This window comes from Eschrichtius robustus, chromosome 10 (assembly GCF_028021215.1).
Source record: "Eschrichtius robustus isolate mEscRob2 chromosome 10, mEscRob2.pri, whole genome shotgun sequence".
NCBI classification, from domain to species: Eukaryota; Metazoa; Chordata; class Mammalia; order Artiodactyla; family Eschrichtiidae; genus Eschrichtius; species Eschrichtius robustus.
Window position 1 is genome coordinate 104,620,886 of NC_090833.1, and position 22,497 is coordinate 104,643,382.

At 42.5% G+C, this 22,497-nt stretch overlaps 1 pseudogene; it reads left to right on the forward strand.

Annotated features, from left to right (window-relative positions):
- The first annotated feature begins 1,937 nt into the window (after positions 1-1,937).
- Positions 1,938-2,804, forward strand: LOC137770318 (alpha/beta hydrolase domain-containing protein 17B pseudogene; annotated as a pseudogene).
- Positions 2,805-22,497: the final 19,693 nt, after the last annotated feature.

Below are 22,497 nucleotides of genomic sequence, written 5' to 3' on the forward strand. Positions count from 1 at the left end.
TAAATTACACAGGAAAAAATGTAAGAAACACAAACACATGGAGTGTAAACAATACTTTATTAAATAACCAAGAGATCACTGAAGAAATCAAAGAGGAAATGAGAAAATACCTAGAGACAAATGAAAATGAAAACACGACGATCCAAAACCTGTGGGATGCAGCAAAAGCTGTTCTAGGAGGGAGGTTTATAGCAGTACAAGCCTACCTCAAGAAACAAGAAAAATCTCAAATAAACAATCTAACCTTACACCTAAAGGAACTAGAGAAAGAAGAACAAACAAAACCAAAAGTTCGTAGAAGGAAAGAAATCATAAAGAACAGAGCAGAAATAAATGAAATAGAAACTAAGAAAACAATAGGAAAGATCAATAAAACTAAAAGCTGGTTCTTTGAGAATGTAAACAAAATTGATAAACCACTAGCCAGACTCATCAAGAAAAAGAGGGAGAGGACTCAAATCAATACAATTAGAAAGGAAAAAGGGGACGTTACAACAGACACCACAGAAATACAAAGCATCCTAAGAGACTACTACAGGCAACTCTATGCCAATAAAATGGACAACCTGGAAGAAATGGACAAATTCTTAGAAAGGTATAACCTTCCAAGACTGAACCAGGAAGAAATAGAAAATATGAACAGACCAATCACAAGTAATGAAATTGAAACTGTGATTAAAAATATTCCAACACACAAAAGTCCAGGATCAGATGGCTTCACAGGTGAATTCTGTCAAACATTTAGAGAAGAGCTAACACCCATCCTTCTCAAACTCTTCCAAAAAATTACAGAAGAAGGAACACTCCCAAATTCATTCTACAAGGCCACCATCACACTGATACCAAAACCAGACAAAGATACTACAAAAAAAGAAAATTACGACCAATATCACTGATGAATATAGATGCAAAAATCCTCAACAGAATACTAGCAAACAGAATCCAAAAACACATTAAAAGGATCATACAGCATGATCAAGTGGGATTTATCCCAGGGATGCGAGGATTCTTCAATATACACAAATCAATCAATGTGATACACCATATTAACAAATTGAAGAATAAAAACCATATGATCATCTCAATAGATGCAGAAAAAGCTTTTGACAAAATTCAATACCCATTTATGATAAAAACTCTCCAGAAAGTGGGCATAGAGGGAACCTACCTTAACATAATAAAGGCCATATATGACAAACCCACAGCAAACATCATTATCAATGCTGAAAAACTGAAAGCATTTCTTCTACGATCAGGAACAAGACAAGGATGTCCACTATCACCACTATCATTCAACATAGTTTTGGAAGTCCTAACCATGGTAATTAGAGAAGAAAAAGAAATAAAAGGAATACAAATTTGAAAAGAAAAAGTAAAACTGTCACTGTTTGCAGATGACATGATACTATACACAGAAAATCCTAAAGATGCCACCAGAAAACTACTAGAGCTAATCAATGAATTTGGTAAAGTTGTAGGATACAAAATTAATGCACAGAAATCTCTTGCATTTCTATACACATCAACATATTATACGATTATAAGATTCTGGAAGGAAGCACACCAAACCCCCAAGAGTGGTTGGTCGCTTGGACAGAAGGAGAAGTCTGGGATTTATGAGAGGTGGTCAATGAGAAATTTAGTTTTATATATGATGCTCTAATTTTGTTTAAAAGGTGCATGTATTTATGTAGTTCTTGTTCAATTAAAATAATTTAAAAGATAAAAGATTAGAAGGATGTATGTTCACAGTGATAACTCTTGGAATGAAATTATAAATTTTACTTTGTTCTTTTTTCTTATCTGTGTTTCCTAAAATGTCCACAATGTTTGCCCATCACATTTGTAGTAAGAAACCAGGTATTGGGAGAAGCCACTCCCGATCGCGTCTGGGTTTTTGAGAAGATTCTCTGTTGGTTCGGTGAAGGGGAGAAAAGATGAATAATCTTTCATTTAGTGAGCTATGTTGCCTCTTCTGCTGTCTACCTTGTCCAGGGAAAATTGCTTCAAAATTAGCATTTTTGCCACCTGATCAAACTTACCCACTGATGTGCGATGAAAGTGGAAGCCGCTGGACGTTACACCCATCAGAACGAGCAGACTGGCAATATCCTTCTAGAGAAAAAGATGCCATTGAGTGTTTCATGACTAGAACCAGTAAAGGCAACAGAATTGCCTGCATGTTTGTGCGTTGCTCACCCAATGCCAAATACACTTTACTCTTTTCACATGGAAATGCTGTTGATCTTGGTCAGGTGAGCAGCTTTTACATAGAACTGGGATCATGGATTAATTGTAATATATTCTCATATGATTATTCTGGATATGGTGCAAGTTCTGGGAAACCAACAGAGAAGAACCTCTATGCAGACATAGAAGCTGCTTGGCTTGCTCTTAGGACAAGATATGGCATTCGCCCTGAAAATGTGATTATATATGGCCAAAGTATAGGGACAGTACCATCTGTGGGTCTCGCTGCTCGGTATTAGAGTGCTGCTATTATTCTTCATTCTCCTTTGACCTCAGGAATGCGAGTCGCTTTTCCTGATACCAAGAAGACCTACTGTTTGGATGCATTCCCAAACATTGACAAAATCTCTAAGATTACCTCTCCAGTATTAATAATTCATGGGACTGGAGATGAAGTCATTGACTTTTCACACGACCTCGCATTGTTTGAGCGTTGCCAAAGACCTGTGGAGCCTCTGTGCGTTGAAGGGGAAGGTCACAATGATGTGGAACTTTATGGACAGTACCTTGAAAGATTGAAACAGTTTGTGTCACAGGAACTGGTAAATTTGTAAAATATTCTGAAAATTTGCATACTGGGTTTTCTTTCTTGCTGAACTGCACTCTTTGGTAAATAACATAAAACCTGAAGGTTTTGTTTGCAAATCATGTCAGTTGCCTTCATAAATGTACAGGTAATGATTTGTTAACAGACTTAATGAAGGTTTTAATGACCAGACTAGAAACTGGAAATAACAGTTATCATGCAGTCAGGCTGTGTAATTTATATTTTTTCTGTGAATTTTTTTTTAAACATCAAGATGAGTACTGTATGAAATTTTAATTCTATAAGATCAAATGCTATGAAAGTATTGCCAAATGCTTTTGCATATCAGAAACAAATTTATAAATAATTTTAAAACATCTCAATGTACTAAATCTCATCCTGGTATACAAATGTAATATTCTTTCAATAAAAAGCTGTATATCTAAAACAATTCAAGTACTCAGAATAAACTGTATGAAAACATGCAAGTTCACTAAAGATGACCTAAACCCTGTTGTACAGGGATAGAGATTTAAAGGTTATTTTATTGTAAAATAAGTGAATTTTCTGTATTCCCTGGTTATCATACATTTTCTCCTTTAAAAAAAATGATGTAAGTCTTAATTTTTATGCCATTTGTTAATTTACCCACTAGTTACCTTGTAAATGAGAAGTCACAATAGCACTGAATTTTAACTAGTTTTGATTTATAAGTTTGGTACTGTGAGGCAACTACTTAAAATTTTCATTTTAGTAATTTAAAAGGCATTTAGAGATTCAAGAATAATTTTGTACGTAATGTTGTTTTAAATTTTGACTAATCTCGTAGAAATGCAATACTGTCACTATTAGAAAACCTGAAAGTCCATTAGATGTTCTTTAAGACCACAAACAGACTGGCTATTTGATCCCTTTTCACTTTGACTACTTTTAAGAATAGGACCTCTTGTTTTGGATTACTATCTGAGAATTTCCTGGATCTACTCCTGGATGCAGGAGATAAGAAAACGTTTAATTCATAACTTTTATATTAACGAATGTAGTGAAAAAAATAAAGCTCACACAAAAACTAAGTTGCCTTTCCTTGAATAAAACAAAGAAAGAAAAATAAAAATAAAATTAATGGTATGTAGTCTAATTTGTAAATGAATGAAAATTGAAATAATACACACTGTGGATATATTTTAAGGCCTTATGTAGTTTTAATTGTTCTGCTTGTTCTGTGGTTATGTCTAAGACTATAGTGTATGATTCTCTTCAAAGTATATCAAGTATTGTGAATGCTTTGGTTCAGACGTGTCAAATTAACAGTAAAACAAAAATATGTCACTCAAAAAAAAAAAAAAAAAAGAAACCAGTTATTCGTCAAGGATTGCTGGAAGTTCAAAAATTCTTAAAAAATTAAGAATATACCCTTATATTCTTTAAATATACACCTTTAAGTATACCCTCCCTGTCCCACCCCCCAGCTTAAATACATAGCACTGTGTTTGGGAAGAGTGGCAGGTTTTATTGCAAAATTAGGCAATTCCCCAAAGTCTGGCAGTGTAGAAAAAGGTTCTGGGAATCGTTTAGCTTGGTTCAGGGGGTTCTAGGGAAAGGGCTCTTGTTTATAACTCACCGATGTTCCATTAACCAGGACACTCCAGGGACTTGACTTAAGATTTACTGACAATAAATATTTAACTACAGTTAAACTTAGCTACTGTCTGGGAATGAGTCGTCTCAGATAGCTGAGAGTTTTCATCTCTTTTACATTTTTACATTGTAATGATTTGGAGTAGAAGAATTTCTAGAATGTTTTACGTACTTTTCTGCCTTCTTAGACAGAACACAGAGTATCTAGTTTCAGCTTTCCCAACTTTGCTATTTCTAAAGGTTGCCACATGGCACATTCTCAGGAGCTGTCTATAGCAACACCCTCTTTCCTGCTAATGGCTTTAGAAGTTAACTTCTTGGAATTGTTTGTAAAATAATCAGTGTGCGGTGCTTGTGCTAAGAGGATTCCCTAAGATAAAAGAACACACAAACTTTGTGGCATCTATTTTGGCTGTTTCACACCCCCCCCCTTTTTCCCCCCCGCTTTCTGGTTTTCAGTGATGTTCTAAAGTGCTGGCCTCAAGTCTGGAAGGTGGTACAGGTAGAAAAGAAAGAACAGCATTATTTATTGCAAAACTGTGATCTCTATCAATGTCAAAGCTTTTGCTAATGGCACAGAGCTCTTGCCACAGAACTGAGTTGCCAATGGATGAAATGTGTGAATGACCCTAAATTAAGACAGAAACCGTAACCTTATAGCAGTTATACTGTATCTACTAGAAGATTTTGTGGTTTTACACAAGAATTTCCCAAGATACAGCAGGTGATGATTAATGAAGCCTTTGTAAGTAACAGCCTTATACATCTGAGAAAAATGGGGGTCCAGGAGGGTTTGTATAGAGCTGGGTCTATAATCTCAGGCCTACTCTTTGCAAAACCAGAAGGGGGAAGGGAAGGGAGGGTATAAAACGTAGCCACGAAGCTCAGGTATCACAGATAAGGACTTTTCTTATGCATATGTCGCATTCTTCATTTTTCTTCCTATTGCAATAACCAGGCAGCAACGCAGAGGGATGATGATTCACAACTACATTCCAAGGCTCTGAGTGCAGGAAGTTATGGCTCATTTGACGTTATCAGTTAGCTGGGGTGGGGGGTGACCAGATCTAATAAAAACACATAGGACAAAAGTTCTAAATTCCTTTCAGAAGGAGCGCTTTCACTCTAAGCATTGCAGGACCTGTGTAAATTGCTCCTGCAATGTGTCTACGTGAGATAAACTCACAGAAATACTGTAGAAGAGAGAGGGCCTGTTCATAAGTCTCAGCCAGGGCTACGACGTTCATCTCTAGCAGATGCAGAGCAGATGAGGGCTCCTAATGAGTTGATGTTGCAATGAAGATGTGAAGAGGATGGAGCCAAAAGCATAGGAGTCAGAGATAGACGGGCTGTCTCTTCGCTTCCCCATCTCTGTGTGCCTCAGTCTGTCTTCAATAAATGGGGAGGCTCACCCTTTCCCCTGCCTTACAAAAGTCCAGCCTTATAAAAGTCTAGCCTTAGAAGAGGCAAAAAATAAATGATGCCCATGGAAATGCTTAGAGTTATTTGGGGAGGAAGGAGGTTGTGTTAGATTGAAGTATAGTACTGTCTCTCCTGAGAGGCCTAATCCTCATAAGGGAACAGGACAAAGCTCTGTGGTTTGTCAACTGATCCTCTTTAGGGTAAAGCTCAGTCTGAGAGTCGGTTCCCATTCTAGGAGTTTTGGAACACCCACAGCCTTGGGAGGGCATTGTGAATGTGCCTGAACTCCTAGAATATTGGTCCTGGAAAGCGTCCGAAGATCACTTCCCTCATTCTATAGACACAGAAATGAAGGCCCAGAGAGGTGAAGGGGCTTCTCCGAGGTCACACAGCTACTCCCAAATCCAGGGCTTCAGTTGACAAGCCCAGAGCCCTTTTCACAGACCTTCTCAAAGTGGGGTCCTCTGAGATTGCATGTAGCAAAAGAGGACTGCAGAATCACCTGATGTGTATACTGGGGCGCCAGGGAGGTGGCGGTAGTGGTGAGGAGAGTTGTTCAAATGCAGATTCCTGGGTCCTACCCCAGACCTACTGAATCAGAATCTTTGGGATCAGTACCTGAGAATCTGTATTTTAGCATGAAGCTATTCTTATGCAGCCCTGCTTTATTTCAGCAACACCTTGAAGTGTTGCTTCTAAATGACCTATGTAGAGTGGCGACCCTTTATAAACAGTCTCCTAGAGAATATGGAAAGAACATATGCTATTAGTTGCCACCAGACAATGCCATGCCCTCAATTAGCTACAACGTATGACAGTCAGCCGCATGTCCTGTAGGCCACAGTCATACCCTTGAATGTTCTGAACAATCAAATCACATTTGGGAAACAAACACAACTCATGTGGTCCGGTCCCTTTAAGAGCCTCTCTTCCCCTGGGCTCTGGAAAGGGTGTGCTCTCCTTGGCAGGTCACTCCCACTTTATCTTACTGTCCCCGCCACCTCTCTGAGACATCTCCCTTCATACACGTGTCTCTGGCCTGAAAGCAGATGTTTTCTGATACAGGGCTGAACCCATCCCTCCCTTAATCAACCAAAAGTGCTCTGGCAAGTCCATAGGAGATAAATATAGCTGAGATCTTCCCTGTAGGAGCCTCTTGGGAGGTTAAATACGGTATGTGAACAAGTGATGGAATTGCTAGCAACTTCCACTTAATGCCCATAAAGGGCCCTTTGCACAAAGTTCTCAACTGTGCCGGGCACTTCCAAGCAAAGTTAATCTGAAAGGGAAAACCTCTGAACCCAGCTGGGTCCCTGGTTATTCCATAATGGCTTGAAGCTTAGGGAGGATTTGTCTCTTGGGTGCCCATGCACCCGATTGCTCCCTGTCTGCCTCCCAACAGGTCCTCACCTGGCTCCAGACGGCCCTGCTGGGGTTAGAGCCTTTGCAGCTTCCTCCTCTGCCCAGGCAGCACCAGCAAAGACGGAGCCAGATTTCAAGAGGGGCCCCATCAGGGAGAACCACTCATTAGAAGACAACCTTCACGTCAGCAAAAACCCAGGGTGGAGCAAAAGAGGACTGCAGAGCTTTCCTTCGGTCTGCATTTATTTTTTATAAAAGGTAGTTTGGGGACTTCCCTGGTGGCGCAGTGGTTAAGAATCCACTTGCCAATGCAGGGGACACGGGTTCGAGCCCTGGTCTGGGAAGATCCCACATGCCGCGGAGCAACTAAGCCCATGTGCCACAACTACTGAGTCCGCGTGCCACAACTACTGAAGCCTGCACACCTAGAACCCGTGCTCCGCAACAAGAGAATCCACCACAATGAGAAGCACGCGCACCGCAACGAAGAGTAGCCTCTGCTCAACGCAACTAGAGAAAGCCCGCGCACAGCAACAAAGACCCGACACAGCCAAAAATAAATAAATAAATAAATAAATAAATAAATTTATTTTTTTAAAAAGGTAGTTTTTAGGCTTAAAAGGAGAGGTAGGAAAGGACTGTTATTTGAATTTCTCTGCAATTTGCTTGAGAAAACAAAACCAGAGGCTCCAAGGAAGCAGGGGCCAGGTGTCCCCCAAACTCAGCTCAGCATCTAGCAGCTAAGACAGTGCTCAAAAATGATGTGTTAAATGAATAAGCCACTATCTGGGTGTGACCACTGGTGGTACAGCCACTTCTTGTTGAGTGTCATTCATTGACACCATGGTGACTGAATCATGGTCCAGGGTAGACTTCTAGACTCAGAAACCCGCTTTTGTTGGCGCCTTGAGAGTATTTTGATTTCTCAGGGGCTGATTCGTATTTATCAGACTCCCAAGATTAATATGTGGAACTGGAATGTCAAGTTACCCAGGAATCACAGAGAGAAATAAATGTGCTGGGGCCTCACATGTCCCCTCTCTGTGCGGCAACCCTCCTGGAAACCAAAGGTGACCAGATGGTGACCTGGTGGGCAGAGAGCCAGAACCAGGGGAACTAGGAGAATCAGACGTTTCATGGTATCAAGATAAGTAACAGGGCTTTATACAGCCATCCAGCCAAAGGCACAGAAATACAGCCCTGCCATCAGCACTCACGGCCCCTGTGTGTCCTGGCATCAGGCAGGCTGTCATAGGAGGGGCCATCGAGGCTTTGCAGAGGCTGCATCTTTCTTCATCTCTACACAGACAGGTGTCGCTGAGGTTTCCATCTGTGACTCTCCTTTTACTTCCAGATTTCAAGACCATTTCTGACCAGCCCATTCTTTTCCCCCCATCCTCCAGTTTTATGGAGATATAATTGACATAAACACTGTATGAGTGTAAGGTGTATGCATAATGACGTACATATGTTGTGAGAAGGTTACCACAATAAGTTTAGTTAACATTCATCACCTCATACGGTTACAAAACATTTTTTCCTCGTGATGAGGACTTTTAGGATCTATCTCTTAGCAACTTTCAAATATACCATACAGCAGTGTTAACTGTCGTCGTCATGTTGTACATCACATACCCAGGACTTATTTATCTCCTAACTGGAAGTTTGTACCTTTTGACCCCCTTCCTCCAATTCCCCCTCCCCCACCTCCAGGAACCACAAATCCGTTCTCTTTTTCTATGAGTTAGGTTTTTTTAGATTCCACATCTAAATGAGATCATACCGTATTTGTCTTTTTCTGTCTGTCTATTTCACTTAGCAGAATGCCTTCGATGTCCATTCTTTTTTTTTTTTCTTTAATTGAAATATTGTGACTTTCAATCCATTATCTGTCAGATTTTAGGAACCTGGACATCCCCTTCTCTCTTTCAGGTGACAGCCCACCTCTGATGTACTGTGTGCAGACTTTCAACTTTAACACTCAGAAGAAAGCTAAATTTCCCTCATTGCCAAAGTGGTGAGGGTTATCGTTCTGTAGGCCCCCAAGTACTAACTGACAGCAATTATAAATCAGATTTCTAGACAGAAGATCAGTTTAGGGATTTTTGTTTTACCTTTTAACCCCTACCCTCCAGTGCCATGGGTATATTACAAAGAGCTTAGATGGATGATGGTGGAAACCTCCAATGTCAGCTAAGGAGGCCATCACTACTGGGGAATTCACTAGTGGGGACTCTCTGTACTGCCTGAGGGGCCTCTGGTATCATTTAGGAACAGAAATTTTCAGCCTGTGAGATCCAGCACATGGCAACAGACAAAGCACCACCCAGAAGTCAAGAGGAACAGAAAACAGTAGAATCAGAAGGAAGTGACGATCAGAGAGCACATAGGACCATGGTCAGTGCTCGCAGGCACTTGATGTTCGTTGACTGAGAGCCTGACAGACTGAATGAATACCTAAATAATCCCACCGCCTCATTATACAGAGGAGGAACCTGAAGCCGCAGGGGAAGTTACTTTGCTGAGTCACACAGCTGAGCAATGGCACCTGGGCTTACAGGGGACCTGAGTCTCAGCTCTGTGCTCGTGTTATCACAATGATGGCAACTGGATAAATCAAGGAGAGCTGGGGTGGAGAGAAGGAAATAGGGAACCATAAAAGAGTAAAACGATTTAAAATACAGGCATACCTCGCTTTACTGAACTTTGCTTTATTATGTTTCGCAGATAACTGCGTTTTTTACGAATCGAACGTTTGTGGCAACCCTGCATTGTCAGATGATGGTTAGCATTTTTTAGTAATAAAGTATTTTTAAATGAAAGTGTGTACTTTTTTTTTGACCTAATGCTATTACATACTTAAAAGACTACAGCATAGTGTAAACATAACTTTTATTTTTATTTTTGTTAAATTTTTATTGGAGTATACTTGATTTACAGTGTGTTAGTTTCAGGTGTACAGCAAAGTGAATCAGTTATACATATACATATATCCACTCTTTTTTAGATTCTTTTCCCAAATAGGCCATTACAGAGTATTGAGTAGAGTTCCCTGTGCTATACAGTAGGTCCTTCTTGGTTATCTATCTTATATATAGTAGTGTGTATATGTTAATCCCAATCTCCCAATTTATCCCTCCCCCTGTAAACGTAACTTTTATACGCACTAGGAAACCAAAAAAATTCATGTGACTCACTTTATTGCAATACTTGCTTTATTGCGGTAATCTGGAACGAAATCTGCAGTATGTCCAAAGTATTCTTGTAATTATGGAAGAGGAACCCAACCAGCATCAACCTCAAAGTTTGTCCCTGTCCTGCCTTCACACTCTTTCCTCCTTCCTCCCTTCCATCCAGCCTCTTCCTGGATGAGGCAGCATTTTTAACTTCCTCTTGCTTCCACCTTTAGGCTCTCCCCTCTATATCCCCTGGAGTCGACATGTATGCATCCCGTACTAAATAAAACCCTCACTACATCCAGCTCCCTTCAAAACATGGCCTTGTTTCTCTTTACTTTTTACCATCCAGCTCCTTAAACAAAAGAAACTAGACGTGCATCGCCCAGTACGGTAGTCACTAAGCTTCATGAAGCACTTGAAGCGTGGCTGGTTGAAACTGAGATGTGCCATAAATGTGAAGCATACACCGATTTCAAAGACAGTATGAAAGAAGAATGTAAAATATCTCATCATAATTATTTTGAATAAGTTGGAATAAACAAAATATATTATTAACATTAATTTTCCCCCTTTCTTTCAACATTTTTAATGTGGCAACCAGAAAATTTAAAATTACATTTGTGGCATGCTTTGTATTTCTATTGGGCAGTGCTGGTCTAGACTCTGCTTCAAAGCATTTAAAGACCATCTCGAACACAAAGTGCAATGTTCATAAAATTAAAATGGGTGTTGAGTCTATGGAAGAAGTTGTGTTCTCAAACCATCATTTTCAATAACCTTTTAAGTGAGGAAACGCAGAGGTTGCGTGTGACATGGGAAATCATGATGGAATTAACGTGGTGACCCGCTTGTTAATCAGGGAAATTGACCCTGAAAGGGTAGTAATGATACAGCTAATGTTGGTTCAGGCTTTATGCCTCTCATAGGCCATCCTGGCCTTCTTAACATCCTCAGAAGCTGTTTGAGGATGTGCCTTCCTGAGGACAGCTTAGCACCTTCTGGGACCTAACAGGAATGCCCATGGGGGGCATTTGATGCCCCATGGTGGAGGAGGAAGAGTGCGGAGGCTGTATGGAGTTGGTGGAAGACCTGGGCCCAGATGCTAGCTCAGCATGACCTCGTATAAGTCACCAACCCTCTAGGTTTCCTCCTTGGTGCAATCTTTGTGCTGTAGCATAGTGCTTTCTCTGGAGTTCCCATCTTTCTGTTTTACACTTAGAACTGGGGAGGCCTTGAGGAAATGACTGGAGATCTTTAACCCTCCATTTACTGTTTGTAAGATGGAGACTAGGACAGTGCTGTCTTACAGAGTGATGGAGAGTCAGTGAGATAATCCATGCCTAGTGGATGCCCAATAAACATTAAAAACAAAAGCTTACAAACCGAAAGGGATCTTAAAGGTCACCCAGTCCAACCCCCACCCAAACTCAAGGATGCCCTTGTATTTCCCCTGATATTTGGCCTCCCCTTGTTCACTGCCAATGGAGGGAACCTCACTGTCTCACAGGGCAGACCTTGTTTGTTTGTTTTTAAATTTTATTTTATTGTGATAAAATATACATAGCATAAATGTTACCATTTTAACCATTTTTAAGTGTACAGTTCTGTGGCATTAAGAACATTCACTTGTTGTTGTATAAACTTCCCACCATCCAGCTCCAGAACTTTTTCATTATCCCAAACAAAAACTGTACCTATTAAACAATAACCCCCCATTCCCCTGTCTCCCCAGACCCTGGTAACCACTGTTCTTTCTGTCTCTATGAATTTGACTACTCTAGGTATCTCAAGTAAGTGGAATCCTACAGGATTTGTCCTTTTGTGTCTGGTTTATTTCATTGAGCATGATGTCTTCAGGAGTCATCCACATGGTAGCATGTGTCAGAGCTTCTTTCCTTTTAAAGGCTGTATAATATTCTATTGTACGTGCACACAACCTTTTGCTTATCCATTCATCTGCTGATGGATGGTTTTGAAAGTCTCTACCATCAGTTCCTCCACCAAGTGAGCAGAATCGTGCCTTCCTGTGACTTAAACCCATCTGCCCAGCTCTGCCCTTGGGCCAGAGCATCAGACTGGCCTCTTTCCCACAAGAATCCCTGGATGTGAACCACCAACTCCTCAAAGGCTAAGCAGTATTTCATAATTTCCAGACCCTTTGCCATTGTGGTTTAAATCTTTAGATCCACTTCAACTTGCCGATCTCCTGTTCAAAAGGAACCATCCTAAACTGAGTTGATTTGTACTGTACCCTGGGACTAACCTCCCTTATCTTGACCCTACTCACACAGCCTAAGAATGCATTGCCTTTTTTTTTGGCAGCCATATTTCACTGATACCTCTATTGAACACGTTTTATTGGGTGCCTCGTAAAGGTGAGGCAATTCAGTTAGCAGTTTAGAGCTTGAGCTCGGGGGCCAGACCTCCTAGGTCAGAATCTGAGATCCATCCCTTACTATGTGCCATTGGGCCTCAACTTCTCAGGGCCTTGTTTCCTTATCTATAAAATAATAATAATGGTAGAACCTGCCTCATTGGATGGCTGTGGAGGTTACGTGAATTAGTGCCTGTCAAACATGAGAAGAAGGCGTGGCAATCAATAAATGTGCTATTTCCCTGCGCAGGGCACTGTGCCAGATGCTGGGGGCAGGCAGTCAGCCAGGCAGACCAGCTATGGGCTCTTTGTTGTTCCCAGTCTAGCGAAATGGTTGGAACAAGCAAACCATTACATGACAACCAGAATTTATTCATGGGCAGACATGTAATTAAAAGATATGTTTTTAAGTAGAAAGAAACCCCAATTACACTACAGTGTATAAAGTCTTATGAGGAGAGGATTGCAGAGTGTGATGGGGGCACAGCAGGGGGGCACCTAACTCACCCTCACTTATTCACTCAGTCATTCATTAAAAATAAATTTGTATTGGTGCAGCCACTATGGAGAACAGTATGGAGGTTCCTCAAAAAACTAAAAATAGAGTTGCCATATGATCCAGCAATCCCATTCCTGGGCATTTATCTGGACAAAACTATAATTTGGAAAGATACATGCACCCCTCTGTTCATAGCAGCACTATTTACAATAGCCAAGACATGGAAGCAACCTAAATGTCCATTGACAGAGGAATGGATAAAGAAGATGTAGTACGTATGTACAACGGAATACTACTCAGCCATAGAAGAAGAATGAGATAACGCCGTTTGCAGCAACATGGATGGACCTAGAGATTATCATACTAAGTGAAGTAAGTCAGAAAGAGAAAGACAAATATGGTATGATATCACTCATATGTGGAATCTAAAATATGACACAAATGAACTTATTTATGAAACAGAAACAGACTCACAGACATAGAGAACAGACTGGTGGTTGCCAAGGGGGAGGGAGAGTGGGGGAGGGATGGATTGGGAGTTTGGGATTAGCAGACGCAAACTATTATATATATGTATGACAATCACTTTGCTGTACACCAGGAACTAACACAGCATTGTAAATCAACTATACATCAATAAAATAAATTGTTTTTAAAAAGCAAAAATAAATACTTACTGGGTCCCTACCAGTGTTAGGTATTATTGTTGATTCTGGGAAGTAGCTGTGAACAAAACAAAAATCTCTCTCCTGGGAAGCTTACATTCTACTGGTGGGAGATGGACAAAAGCATAATAAATACAAATACATAATAAAAATTAGATTGTACATTAATAACTACAACTCTACTGTCTGTTAGAGGCAGAGCTGGCATGATTCTTGATAGATCATATGTTCTATGTGAGCAACAATTAGGACTTTGGCATGAATCCAGGGGTTTTGGCTTGAACAACTAGAAGCAAACCTGTGAAGTCAGGATGCTTTCCAGAGGAAGTGGCATGTAACTGGGGACTGGAAGGACAAACAGTGGCCGTCCAAGTGAAGAGAGCCAGGAAAAACGTCCTGGGAGCTGGAGCTTGTCCCAAGCTGACGGGCAACTACAGCATCATGTGAAGTCTTACCAGTTCAGGAGGGCCTGTCCTGCCTTGCTTGTCCGTAAGGTTCAGGATTTAAGGGTACAATTTTATCAATATGCTTTTAGAGATTTAAAAAAACAACCTTGACTTTTAGCCTTCTGAAAAGCTACTCCTCCTAGCATTGCGTCTTCTAAGAGGTTGATAAGTTTGTATTCCATGACTTTTTCCAGTAGTTGATTAAAAAAAATAGTTGAATTGAACTTGGTCAAGGACAGGGTACTATGTGACACCTCCCTTGCTGATATTGGCCCCATTAATCAACCTCCTTGGGTAGTACAGCTTACAAATCAATCCAACCATAAAATAATATTACATGGCCTGCATTTCTCCATCTAACTCTGTAATAACAGCCCTAATAATCAAATGAGATAAGATATGAGAAAGTGCTCAAAAACTTTCCAGAGTTCTACAAGTTGCCACTATTTAGTATGACTTGGCCACCAAACTTCTGGGAATGAAGAGACATGGAGATTAAGTTAGGACTCTGCTGTCACAGGACAGGTGATTAAAGGACAGAACAGCCTCTCTGTATTTCCACCTGTATAAATGTGCTACATTGTAATAACCTCACACCTGGGCAAGTGCACAGCCTTTTAAAAGAAACATGCTTTACTTGCACCAAACTGATCAGTTTTGAGAGATGGCTATAGCTCTTGAAGTGACTTTTGTGAATGTGAAGCAAATGGTGAGAATGTGAATTGGTCCTTTTTATGAAAATATGGAAAGGAAATCTATTAACTGTAGCAAGTAGTGTTCATGTCCTGATTTTATATACTTGCATTTATCAAAACATTTTGATAAAAATGTTACAGACTTGCATTTTTGAAAAAGAAAAAAAAGAACACTTAAAAAGCAGAATTAACTGCTGTTTAAGAGACAGAAAATCTTTGGTGAACATCAGCATGCTATGAAAAATGTCCATGGCTACTGTAAGAGCTAACAAACATTTGTCAAACACTAACGGGGAAATGACATTTCTGAATACATAAATACATATACATATATAGAGTGCTATATATATTTTCTTTTTTAATCCTGTAATGTAGGAATTAATGTGCCCGTTTTATAATTGAGAAACTAGTCTCAGAGATGCTAAGTAATTTTTCAAAGGACACACAGCTAGGTAGTGAGTAGTAAGTCAGAACGTCTGAGTTCAAAGTTCACCTTTTCTGCTATGCTCTGCTTCCTCCTCAATCGATTAAACACATGCCTGTTGCTCTCCTCTTATGTGCAGGAATCTGTGCTAGGTTCTGGGCCTACAAAGGAGCATAAACCAGAGATTCTGCTCTCCAGGGCTTAAGGTCTAGATAGGGGACCAAGGTATGTTCTGAAACAAACTACAATACAAGGAAGTAAATGATAAATGTCAGGTGGGTGAGGTAGTACACACATCCTAGAGAAGTTCAGTGGAGAAAGATGTGTGTGGGCTGTCTGGGTCAGGGGAGGCTTCCTGGAGGAGGGGACATTTTATTTATTCATTTGCATTTATTCAGTCGTAGCCTACTCTGTGCCAAGCACGGTTCTAGCACGGGGACAGAGCTGTAAAGATGTGACACTCAGTGCCTGTTTCCTTGAAACTTACTCTGTGTGTGTGTGTGATAGAGACACACAGAGAGAGAGAGAGTGCAAGAGGGAGAATAAACAAACAAACAAACAAAGATAAATTAAGAAAGTAATGGGTGCTATACATTTTTTAAAAAAGTGATTGTGGTACTGGTTTAAATTGTTCTCTCTGAGGAAGTGACATTAGAGCTGGTACTTGCAAGACAAGAATCTATCCATGGACTTACATATACTACCAAATGTAAAATAGATAGCTCGTGGGAAGCAGCCGCATAGCACAGGGAGATCAGCTCGGTGCTGTGTGACCACCTAGAGGGGTGGGACAGGGAGGGCGGGAGGGAGATGCAAGAGGGAGGAGATATGGGGATATATGTATACGTATAGCTGATTCACTTTGTTATAAAGCAGAAACTAACACACCATTGTAAAGCAATTGTACTCCAATAAAGATGTTAAAACAAGAAAAAAAAGAATCTATCCATGGGAAGAGCGGGCACTGGACTTTCCAGGCAGGGGGAATATCATCTCCATTCTCCTAAAGAGCGCCTCTTCTATGCTCAGCAGTCTATTGAATTGTTGGAAATATGGCAGCTATGCTGCCTAGAGGATCACGATCAACACATTCTTTTTTTTTTTCTTTTTTAAATTATTTATTTATTTATTTTTGGCTGTGTTGGGTCTTCGTTTCTGTGCGAGGGCTTTCTCTAGTTGCGGCAAGCGGGGGCCACTCTTCATCGCGGTGCGCGGGCCTCTCACCATCGTGGCCTCTCTTGCTGCGGAGCACAGGCTCCAGACGCGCAGGCTCAGTAGTTGTGGCTCAAGGGCCCAGTTGCCCCGCGGCATGTGGGATCCTCCCAGACCAGGGCTCGAACCCGTGTCCCCTGCATTGGCAGGCAGACTCTCAACCACTGGACCACCAGGGAAGCCCTCAACACATTCTTAATGATGGTAAGGCTCAGGGTGAAACTCACCTGTGGAATCTGGCAAATGTGGCTGTGTGCTAATGTGCTATGTCAGGGGAACCCGGCCAGAGCGGAGCATTGATGACTATTGGTTTTTACAGAGCAGGCATCTGAGATAAGACTAATGACAGCAATAAAGGAGTCTTATCAGCCTCTAGGGTTATTTCAAAGGTGGGTGAATTGAAAAAGTACTGAATGGAACACCTGGGTTTTTAATCCCAGTTCTTCCACTATCCACTTCTGTGCCTGTGGACAAGTTACTTTACCTCTTGGACCTCTTTGGTCACCTGTGAGATGGGATTATAGACTATATCATATTCTAGGTCTCTTCCACTTCTCAGGCTTTGCAACTCCATGCTCCCGAGAAAAGTAGCACCCTGTTTTAGCATTTGTGACATGTATCAATACTTTGGAAGAAAAGAAAATGTCCCTTTTTTCTCTCTTCTCCACCGTCTGTGCTCAGAGCCTCAGGAGTTATGGTGCAACATGATTTAATTTCCTGGAGATCATGAACGTCTGCAGCATTTTAATATTATTATATAGGAATATGGAGCTCCTTTGAAGGAAACTCTTACTCCTGTAATAAATATTGATCATTTACTCAATTTACATCCTCAAAGAACTTGAGGCAACATAACTATAATAGTAAATAGAAGGTTGGGAGAGGCAGGAAAGAGGCGTGAAAGAGTGACAGGGTTCAGCTCCCTTCCTGAGGATCAGAGAAGACTTCCTGGAGGGGGAGCCATCTGAGCTGAGAAATTAGTACCTTTGACAGGAGGGGCATGGAAAGCAAGGGTAGGCTATAAGTAGGACGACCATATCCTAGTTTCCCCAGGACAGTCTCAGTTTCTACCTCTGTCCTGGTGTAATACTCACCAGTGTCCCTTGTCACTCTCAAAAAGCATCCCAGTTTGGATGATAAATTACACAGTCGCCGTAGCTATAAGTGACACTCTCTCAGAGGCCTGAATCTCCCCATGGCTGACAGGATCTGAGAGAAGAAGAGAGAAGTCAGGAATGACTCTAAACTTGCCAGTCGGTTGCCTGGTAAAACAGAGGTAAGATACAGGAAAAAGTAGCATGAGAAGGAGTTGTCAACTAGGAGGAAAGATTATGAATGCAGTTTTAGATTGGAAAGATAGAGCTGGAAGGGGATTGGCGCATCACTGGGTCCAACTCCTCCTTCTGAAGATAAAGGGACGGGGGCAAAGGATATGAGTCAGGACTGGAACCCGGGCTTCTCCCCCGACAGTCTGCAGCTCTAGCCTCTCAACCCCGCTCGCCGTCTTGAGCTCAACAGTTTTCCTCCAATATTCATGTCTGCTCGGAACCTGTGCCCTTATTTAGAAATAACTTTGCAAATATAATTAAGCTAAGATGAAGTCATCCTGGCGTAGCGTGGGCCTCTAATCCAATGACAGGTGCCAAGGAACGTCGAGGATTGCAGGGGAGCCGCCAGAAGCTAGGAAGAGGCAAGGAAGGATCCTCCCTTAGAGCCTTTGGAGGGGGCGTGGCCCTGCCAACACCTTGATCTTGAACTTCTAGCCTCCAGAGCCATGAGAGAATATACTGCTGTTGTTTCAAGCTGCCCGTTTGTGGTGTTTCGTGACGGCAGCCCTAGGACACTGCTCTACCATCTGAGCTTAGATGGAGCTGTCTGAGAGGCATGAGGAAAATATGGGGCTGGAGTGCAGAGGAGTGGTCAGAACTGAAAACAGAGCCAGGGTTGGGAACGGGGACGTGGGAATGGAAGCGAGGACCAAAGGGAAGGGAAGAAAAGAGCTCTGAGGACAGACTGTCAGGAGGAAGGAGAGGCCGAGGAGGCAGAGGGTGCTGTCTGAAGGGCAGGAAGAGAGCGGAAGTGAGGGAGGAATTCCTGAGGAGGCGGGGTTGAGAGGTTCCCGCTAGGGGAGGCGGGCTGATCTGGCAGTGAGGTCATTGGTGACCTTTTCAAGAGCTCCTTTCGAAAAGTGCAGGAGTTAGAAACCACGGGAAGGCTTCAGGAGTGAGTGCCTTGTAAGGAGGGATGGCCAGGGGCGATCATTCTTTCTGGGGCTTCAGAATGGAGGAGAGAAATAAATAGGGCAATAGCTTAAGGCGTGGAACAGGGAAGAGGGATTTTATTAGGCTATGGAGGATTGAGTATATCTGTGGAAAAAGGTGAGGAAAGGGAAAGATGACAGACGCAGGCTCTTTTGGTAAGTGGCTACGGATGGCCCAAGGTCACCCATGCAAACACACAGATGTGGCACACCTGCCCACAGTTCAGCCAATGCTTTGCCTCCACTGGGGCCTCAGGGCTCCTCTGCTACCCATTCCGTCCACCTCTGGGGCCTTGAGACATCTGCTAGGTGATGGGTTCTTGAGTGAGAGTGGGAATGACCGCAGTGCAGAGACCCTGATGTGAGGCGGGTACAGCTGGCATCGTTGGGTCTCATCCGTGAAAGTGCAGGGGGCAGCTGCCACGGAGGATGGCACACGCATCCACAGGACAGGAGTCGGGGGCGGGGGGGGGGGGGCTGTCGCACAGCAGGGGGGCCCAGCCCTGTCACAGGGGACTCAGCAGCAGAGCCTGCAGCAGTGAGAGCCCGGCAGGCTTCTGGGAGGCAGAGCTGGGCAACACTCCTCTCTCAACCCGCTGATTAAACTGCCAGCTCTGACCCTCTCTTGTCACCACCTTTCGTAAAAGGAAGTCCCGTAAACTGAGGCAGTTCTGCGTTCTCTGTGCCTGGTGGCTCGCCCCCCACCCCATCCCTTCCTTATTTGATGGGGGGCTCTGGAGGGAGGCTGGCTTTTGGCCTCCATTTCTTCTGTCTCAAGGGGAGACATCCCTAAGGATGAATCACAGACAGAGCTTTTAGGGAACACAGTGCTGTCCTTAGGAAAGCAAGGGGTTCCGGGATTACAGGGTCAGACGTGTAAATGAGGGAGACACCCTGCATGTCTAGAGGCCCGCGCAGCCCTTCTAACGTATACGCTTGACTTAAAAATAATGGAGATGTGGAGGAGCGCACATTGTGAAAAACAAAGGCAAAATGCACACCCCACCTGGTACCCAGCACACGATGATCTAGGAGACATCACACCAGCTGCAGTCCCTCCATGGTCCGGGCCTCCCCTCTGTTAGAGGAATTCTGGGGCTCCAGGGGGAGACACAGCATTGGCTAAGTTCTGGGTAGGGTGTTAATATATCCGTGTGTTGCATGGGTGGGCAGGTGGATGCCAGGGTTTAAGTAATTATTGTGAAAAAGGTAGGATTTTGGAGGAAGCCTGGACCTCTTAACTCTATACTCTTAACTCCTTTCTGTCCTCTTTCCTCCCAACACCCCCAAATTATATATACTTCACCACGAGCTTTTATTCTATTTTTTTCTGTATTTCATTCACCATGTGTTAAGTGGCAGTGCCCATGGTAAGCAGGTGAGGAAGCATGCCAACCAAAAGGGCCAGAGCCACATAGCTGGTAAATGGTGGCATCTGGGCTTGAACAGTTCCGTGACTCCAACTCAAATGCTCTTCCCCCTACACCCTCTGTAGCTTCCCGTTTCTAAGTGGAGCTTGACTCCCAGCTGGGCTAAAGCAGCATGATGACATCTTCAGAACTTCAACATTCAGGAACTTTATGTAAGACTCGGCTGGAACCAGCAAGTCATTCTGAGTCTCCTGGTTTACCCCACAGGGCAGGATCTCTGCTCTGCTCCTGGGTCCTTCCACTGCTGCCTCCTTGTTGGCAGTGTGGCCAAAGCACTGGGTTATGGTGTCTGGGATCTCACCCCTCCTTGCAAGCAGACCTTCCTCAGAGGTCTAAGACCACATCCGGCTGCTGTATTCTGACATCTAGGGAAGGCCTCCTTCATTATGATGCCCATTTGCTACTATACAGAATATTGTTGGATGGGAAGGAGGAGCTGAAACCTAGGCGGGGTCTCCAGAGATGATTCTCAGACCCACACCTCCAAACTGGCTTCCCAAGGGAACCTCCACCACATCCTCAAAGGTGAAGGCCACCTATGGAAGCTATGGTACTGCCACCATCCCTGCTGCCACTCCCACTGCCACAATTGCCTCTCAACATTCATGAACTTGGTGTCCAGACCCTGCAATGCTATTGTAACAGGGAAGCCACTGCCCACCCCAACTGCTCCTAACCCAAGAGTCTATGATTTCACTAGGCAGCGTATAACTTCAAAGCAGCAGGAAGGTGGTCTCTATCTGCCTTCCACTTCCCAGATCTCCCTAGTTCACCTAACTGGCAGAATATAAATTATATCTAGATTCCTAGTTGCAAAGGAGTCTGAGAAATGTGGTTTAAAATTTTCTGGTCACTGCAGTACAAGGAGAAGTTTAAGATGGATGTTGAGGGCCAAACCACCATATATACCACATTTGGTGAGAAAAAATATTGAATATTCAAAATAAATATTCCAAAGATTTTCTAAATGCTTCTGGCTTAACGTTTAATGAAGTTTTAAAAAAAATCTTAGGTATCTGAAGATTATGGGCATGTTCGCAAGTGTCAAGAGTCCTCTTAACCATCCACAAGCTTACTTTCCTCCACCAATATCACCATTGCAGAGTTCAGGGGGTTTCTCATCCGTTGGAAGATTAGATCCTAAAAAGAATGATCCATTTTCATTCTTTCCATTTTTTCAATTATAGAAACAACACAAGCATTGTTTGTCTGAAAAATATAGTAAAAATACCTATAATCCTACGTCACTATCACAATAACCACTTCACTCTTTTCCTATGCATATTTACATCTTTGTGAATGTAATGTTCATAGAATTTTGTTTTTTTTCACATAACATTGCATCATAATTATTTCCCATGTCGTTGCGTAGCCTCAATTTTAATGGCCCCATAATATTTCATGAATACAGGTATCATAATTTGCTCAGCCAATGTTCTCTCGTTGAACATTTTGGTTGTTTCCAATTATTTATTACCATGAATAATGCTTTGAAGAGCGTCATGCATATTCAGACAGTTGTGTCACGTTCCCTGAAGTGGGACGATGAGTTAATATGTACTGGTTAAAGGGTATCCATTTTTACATGAGTATCAACAGGTTTTGACCAACGTTTCTTCAAAATCACCTCTGGCAAAAGCCATTACTAAATTTTTCTCCAGCAATTACTAAATACAGAGCGTGTTTCTACCTAGCCCATCCTTAGCACTGGTCTCGGGAGCAACTTTTGGCAGCTACCAAAATTGGGGAAATGGTGCCCTTGGCCGTGAAGACTCTATTGACATCGCTCACATCACTGAATCTCAAATCCTGGAGAGCTGCCTGGGTTGTTATGACCCAAATCTTGGGACCAGGGTGACGCCAAAGAGGGTATGCAGTATCTTCAGGGTCTCCTGCACCGTTTCATATCTCAAGGCGCAGCTTTCCTGACCAGAGAAGCCCTCTTTGGATAAGGTGCAGTAAAAGTTGATCAGCTCCAGCCAAGTCTTAAGCCCAGAACATGCACATTTAGATGTGCAGATGCCATGCTTTCAGGGAGCCTTAGATAAACAGGCAGGCTACTCCCCTACTTTTTGATTCCTCCCCCTTCCCCCAGATGGAGAAAGACAATATTAT